This window comes from Mastomys coucha, unplaced genomic scaffold, assembly GCF_008632895.1.
Source record: "Mastomys coucha isolate ucsf_1 unplaced genomic scaffold, UCSF_Mcou_1 pScaffold9, whole genome shotgun sequence".
In the NCBI taxonomy this organism is placed as follows: domain Eukaryota; kingdom Metazoa; phylum Chordata; class Mammalia; order Rodentia; family Muridae; genus Mastomys; species Mastomys coucha.
The window spans coordinates 95,943,922-95,950,201 of record NW_022196915.1 but is presented as its reverse complement, the minus strand read 5'-3'; the positions used below and the strand labels follow the sequence as shown (position 1 = coordinate 95,950,201).

Sequence of the window (6,280 nt, the reverse complement as noted above, 5' to 3'; positions counted from 1 at the left end):
ACCAACCAACCAAAAACAACAAGAACAAACTCTTGTTGCCCCCCACCTCCCCATGCCTGCCACCCCACCCTCTCTCACTTATTGGCCCTGGCATTCCCCTACACTGGGGCACAGAACCTTCACAGGGCCGAGCTCCTCTCCTCCTATTGATGATCAAATTTGCAATCCTCTACTATACACATGCTGCCAGAACAATCAGACCCACCATGTGCAGTCCTTGGTTGGTGGTTGAGACCCTGGGAGCTCTAACTTCATGATATTGGTACAGTGACAGGCAGGTAGATCAATGGAACAGAATTGAAGACCCAGAAGTGAACCCACACACCTATGATCACTTGATCTTTGACAAAGAAGCTAAAACCATACAATGGATAAAAAGCATTTTCAACAGATGGTGCTGGCTCAACTGGCGGTTAACATGTAGGAAATTGCAAATAGATCCATTCCTTTCTCCTTGTACAAAGCTCAAATATACATACATACATATGTACGTACATGCATACAAACATAAATACATGCATATATAGTGAAAAATAAAACCTGGTTTTTTAAATTTTTTAAATTTATTCTCTCATATATTATACTCTGATTGCAGTTTATCCCCCCTCTTTCCCTCCCAGGCAGTAGCCCCCATAATCAACCAACTTGGACCCACAAGGGCACACAGAGACTAAACCAACAATCAGGGAGCTTGCACGGGACCTCATATGTGTTACAGTTGGGATACTTACTCTTCTTATGAGACGCCTATCATTGGGAGAAGGGTCTATCTCTGATGATTTTGCCTGCTTTAGGAATCCTTTTTATATGAGGAGAGGTACCTAGTTTTATTAAAACTTGAAATCTTTTCTTTTAAATGACAAAGATTTGAGGCTGAGGCAGAAAGGAGGACAGGGATTTTACATAAGTCTGCAAGAAGTTCATGCAGGCTGAGGGACACAGAGACATATGTATATATATATATACATATATATACAGTATATATATATGTATATATACATACATATATATACTGTATATATATATATATATATATACAGTACATCAAGTATATGTTTTGTCAATTCACATATTAAAGATTGTCAACACAAGAATAATAGAACTATCTTTTTCCTTTGGAGATATGATATATTATTTATGCTGGATTTAGTTTTATGAATAAAACTTTCATAGTTCCCATTTTTCTATTTATTATTCTTTCATGCAGTAGTACATCCCAAACCAGCCTCCTCTTCCTTCAATCCTCTGAGTTCCCCAACACGTCCCCTCTAACCCAGCCAGATCTACTGCTTGTCCATTTCCCTTCAGAAAAGAGAAGGGTTTCCAGGAGTATCATCTGGACACTGCATAACAAGATTCACTAAGACTAGGCACAAACCAATTAGGAGTGAAAGAATCCGCAGAGCAGGCAGAGAATCAGAAGCCCCACTTCTTCCTTCTTCCGATTATGTCATCTTTGAAAGTCATAATTATATATGATGCTGTATACTTGGTTTTCAAAAGTTTGAAAACCATTAATGTTTGTAAGTTATTTTAAAAATCTTTAATTCAATTAAGTACAAATCATTGCAACTAACATTCTAATTTTTAGAATATTTTTAGTTATTTTTAGAATATTTTTAGAATAATTTTTAGTTATTTTACAAGTGTCTAAAAGTAGCAGTAAGGTAGAAAAATAATATAAAATGGTTAAATTATACTCTTTACATGTAACTAATTCAACAATTTAAAAAACACTCCTTTGGTTTTATGTAATGAGACTTTTAAAATATATAGCAGTACTACAACTATTTGAAAGATTTTTTTCAGTGTACAAACAAAACATGTTTTTTCTCTCCCCATGACAGTTCATAATATAAAATTGGTAATTATTAAAATTACAATAGTATTCCTAACACAAACACACTTCCAGTATTAAACTAATGAGCAAATTGGTGCAATGTGGAAATATCAGAACACAGGCATAGTTCACAAACAGCTGTAAAAAGACTTATGTTTTCCTACATTGGAATATGAACATCTGCTCACAGCTTCTCTCTGCTGGATTAAAATCTCTTTTTAGCACCTTCCCACCCCAGGAGGTCATTAATGCCTCTGTGAAGGTGTGAATTTCCATAGCTCCAAGTCTCTGTAAGTTGGTTAATTGTAAGGCTTCTTTTAGATATGGGTGGTCAACTAAAGTTTGGAAGGAAAAAATAATGAAATTTTAGCATATTTTAGAGATTGTAAATTTGGAAATAAGTTAATACCAACTTATCCTGTATGTATCTTTATGTCCAGTCTATTCTTTGTCACCACCAAGAGTGAGACCGTGATCTGGAATACGTGGGTCTTACATTCTCAGGGGACAATGCAATGTGTTCCTGTTGGTTGAACCTGTTGGTTGAATCAAGTTACATTGCTTTATACATTTTAGTCACTGAGGAAAATAATAAAATCATACAATGAATGACAGGAATTAGAAGAGCTTTGCACTCTGGTCAGAAAACTATGAAGTTCAAGACCATCCTCAACTCTTCTAGTATATTTTAAATCCACAGACAGCCTGACCTACACAAGAATCTTACAAAGAGAAAGAAAGAAGTGTGCAAGAAAAGAAGGACAGAGACAGACAGACAGACAGACAGATAGACAGATACAGAGAGACAGAGGAGAATCAAGGAAGAAGAAAAAAGAAAGAGGACAGATCCTGCATAGAAACGTGTTAAATTTATACGTATAGCCCATTTGATACTTGACTCATGTAAATGAAGCCACTTAAAAAGGCTTAACTGATAATTTTTAGTAAGTTTAATTTAGCAGTATTTGTAATTAGTGAAAATGTCTTATCTTTATAAAACGAAATTGTAATAGTACTTACTACATGTAATACTATATGAGTGGAAGATACAAATTATTAGTCTTTTGCATGTGTTTTATAAATATTCATGATAATTGCATAGCATGAATAGTATTTACTTCTCAGAACTGTGTTAAAAGGAAATTTTACCTGAATAATTATTTTTAGATATAAGTCAGAGATTGTCATTCAGGTTGTGTTGCATTCTGCCACAGTGTCAACTGATGTGCTGGAAGTGATCTAGAAATTCATGAGCGATCTCACTTGAATTGACCCTTAAAGAAATTAAACAATTTTATATTAATGTTGAGAGAGGAGTGGAAGCTGGATACTCTTTGTGACTTGTATGCAACTTTGACTATCATACATATGGCTATTTTTCTCAATACAATGTACAAAGTGGACTTCTCATGGAAAAAATTCATGTTTAGGACTTCACAGTTTCTGTTCCTCATGGTGGCATGGAACAGAAGGAAAGAGATGTCATCATGTGGGAATTCTGATCAGAATCAAGCCATGTTCTGATTAGTATTGACTTGTTGGCTCATGGGATTAGCATGCAGCAAGTATCCTTGGTTTTAGATTATGATCTACTAGCAATCGTGAAAACTATATTCACAGAATTGGCAGAGGGGGTTGACTTGGGGGTAAAAGTGTGACAGAAAAAGACAAGAAGAATCTTCGTGACATTGAGACTTGCTACAATATGACAGTTTGTAGATGAAATGCCCATGAATTTAGCTGACCTAATTTAATTCCTGGGATGAGATAGTTTTGAATGCATTGCTAACTGTTACTGAATAGGCGATCACAACATGGTTGTACATCTTTGAGAATATTTGAATCTTGTCTCAATGCTCATAACAGATCACAAGTACAGATTCTGATAGCAAAGTGACTTTCGTCCTGAGCTCTTGTGAGGAAAGACATTGGCTTTATCTCTTTAGTGTTAGACTGTTGGGCAAGAGGGTCTATAAAATCTTTTTTCTTAGAAATTCATTTACTAGTTATGCAGAAAGGATTATATGAAATGTTCTCTATCATTTAATAATATACTTGTGGACTAAAAGATACAAGTGCTGTATAAAATCAGCCAATTATCTTAAACTAACACATCTGTCTTTATTGAGTTTGTGTTTAGCCTGACCAGAAAGGCCTTTTAAAGTGATTTATTTTTAGGAAAAAAATTGAATGCATTTTATTCATATTGTGTTTATCCAATAAAGTATTTAATTATTCTTAAATGTGAACTGGACCCTCTTGCCAAGCCTTAGCAAGCAATCATCCTAGGCAGGATTAACCACCCCCCAGGAAAATTGCCATATTGCACATGTCTTAGTGAAGTTTGCATGTTAAATAAAATTGTATATTCACTTAAAAAATAAATCCAAACTTGTTTTTTGATTTTTTTAAAACACCAAGTTGAATAGTTCAGTATATTCACCAATCAATATAAAAAAATTTTGAGAAGTGTTATATCTTAGATTGATTTTAGAAAAATTATGTAACATAAAATGATTTTACATCCCTTAGTCTACTTTGAAATACAAAATTCAAGATGATGTATTTTGATATCTACACCCGGAAGAAGAAACATTCACTTGGCGGTGAAGTTAAATGTGTGCATTGTATTTTTTAAACAGTCACTGTCTTCTTAGTTACTTCTTGTAAGGCAGGCACAATTGCAAGGGACACAGTTGTTAATTGTATTAAGTTTCTTTGGGCCAAAGTGTCTGGTTTCTTTTATTAACAACATAATATGCTTCTAAGCAACACTAGGTATGGAAAATGCTTCTGTTGAAAAACTTGGCTATCTGCATTTTCATTGCAGAATAATCTATATTAAATATTATGTTCTTATATTTTCATTGTTCAATGTTTATAGTAGGAATAATTATTAGTGTTTTTAAAAATATTCTAACATTTAATATCTGTTTTCTTATTAACTATTCCTTTAGCATTGAAATCTAAATCCAGAAAGTTTGTAGACACTATCCCAATTTTTGGGAGAATAATGATATGAAAAATGCAAGGTGATAAACAATAAATTCTTCATTCTTTGTTTAATTATATAGTTATAAAGAATAGCAATCATTATAATTCATTTCAGCTAATGTAATTGTTGTTGGTAATCACATCAGTTAAATATCATTTCATTAATTTGAAGGAGAACTTCATGAAGAAAAGACTAGTGTACCCATTTTAGCTTCATTATCATTGTATTTTGACAATTCTAGAATAAGACAAGAGCTAAAATAGTTTCAATTAATAAATATACCTCTTTAAAATTCATATAATGCACTCTGAATAATTCCCAAGCCATATATAATTTCACCTTTCTTGCAAGCCCTTCTTCTTTCTTACAAATATCTTTTCCACTGTCAATACTTTTCACTTTGTTTTTCTCATAGAGGTTGTCTAAGACTGTCTTTTTGATCTTAGGTTTGAAATTTTATAATCAAAGCTGATTTATTCAGGCTGAATAGAAAAGTAGATCCTATGTCACTTCCTGCTTTATAATATGCCAGTTGCAAAAACATCAACTGTGGGCTATAGAAGTCTGTGAGACTTCTCTGTTTATACCCAACAGGAGGTTTCAACTTGAATGTATTCAGTGACAAGAGGCCAGCTTTTGTAAGTCTATGATCACCATGGCTGTGAGATGACATTTTGTAGACTTCTCCCTATAATTATGACTCTAACAAGACTTCCGAGGCTCTTTGTTCTTGATGTTCCCTGAGCTTTAAGTGGATGTAATAAATAACTTGTTAGGGCTTAGTCCTTTCTTAATAATCCTCAGCAACTTGTACAACTAGATTTTTATTTATTTATTTTTTCACCTAGCTCATTGCAAGGATTGACTTGACTAAGTTGAGAGTAGCTTTTGTGTTTATGTATAAAAATAGATATTTAGAAGTTTTGACAGTATATAACTACTCTATTAGATTTCTAAGATTTCTTCAGTCATAAGTGGTGGATCCAGAATATAGTATAAGTCATGGATTCTCTTTTATAGACCAACTCTCAAATATAGCCAGGGAGAGTGGTTGTTTATTTCCATAACATAAACCACTGATCCCTTTTATAAACCAGATTCCTTTTTCCATCTTTCAACAGCCCATATAACATTACCTGATACTAGCATTTATGGAATAAGCATCCATATATATAGAAATGCAATATATACACATATATAAGCATCCATTTTTATATAAATGCAATTATATATGTATTTATTTTGCCATATGTCTTTAATGCCATATACGTATGTCATTAAAGATTTGTGGCATCTTCAAAGGTAGAGTTCTATCAGCTATCTCCAGTGGGCCTCCTAAAGAAATAGCAAAGAGCCCGTATTGTTTTGGGGCTCTTGCTAACTTTCTGATCAACTGCCCTATGAAACCATAGTATCTTGGCAGGAAAGTTTTGCTCAATGATCAA

The 6,280-nt window shown here is 33.5% G+C and overlaps 1 pseudogene; it reads left to right on the top strand.

Annotated features, from left to right (window-relative positions):
• Positions 1–3,594, top strand: part of LOC116084223 — a 53,877-nt pseudogene extending 50,283 nt beyond the window's left edge.
• Positions 3,595–6,280: the final 2,686 nt, after the last annotated feature.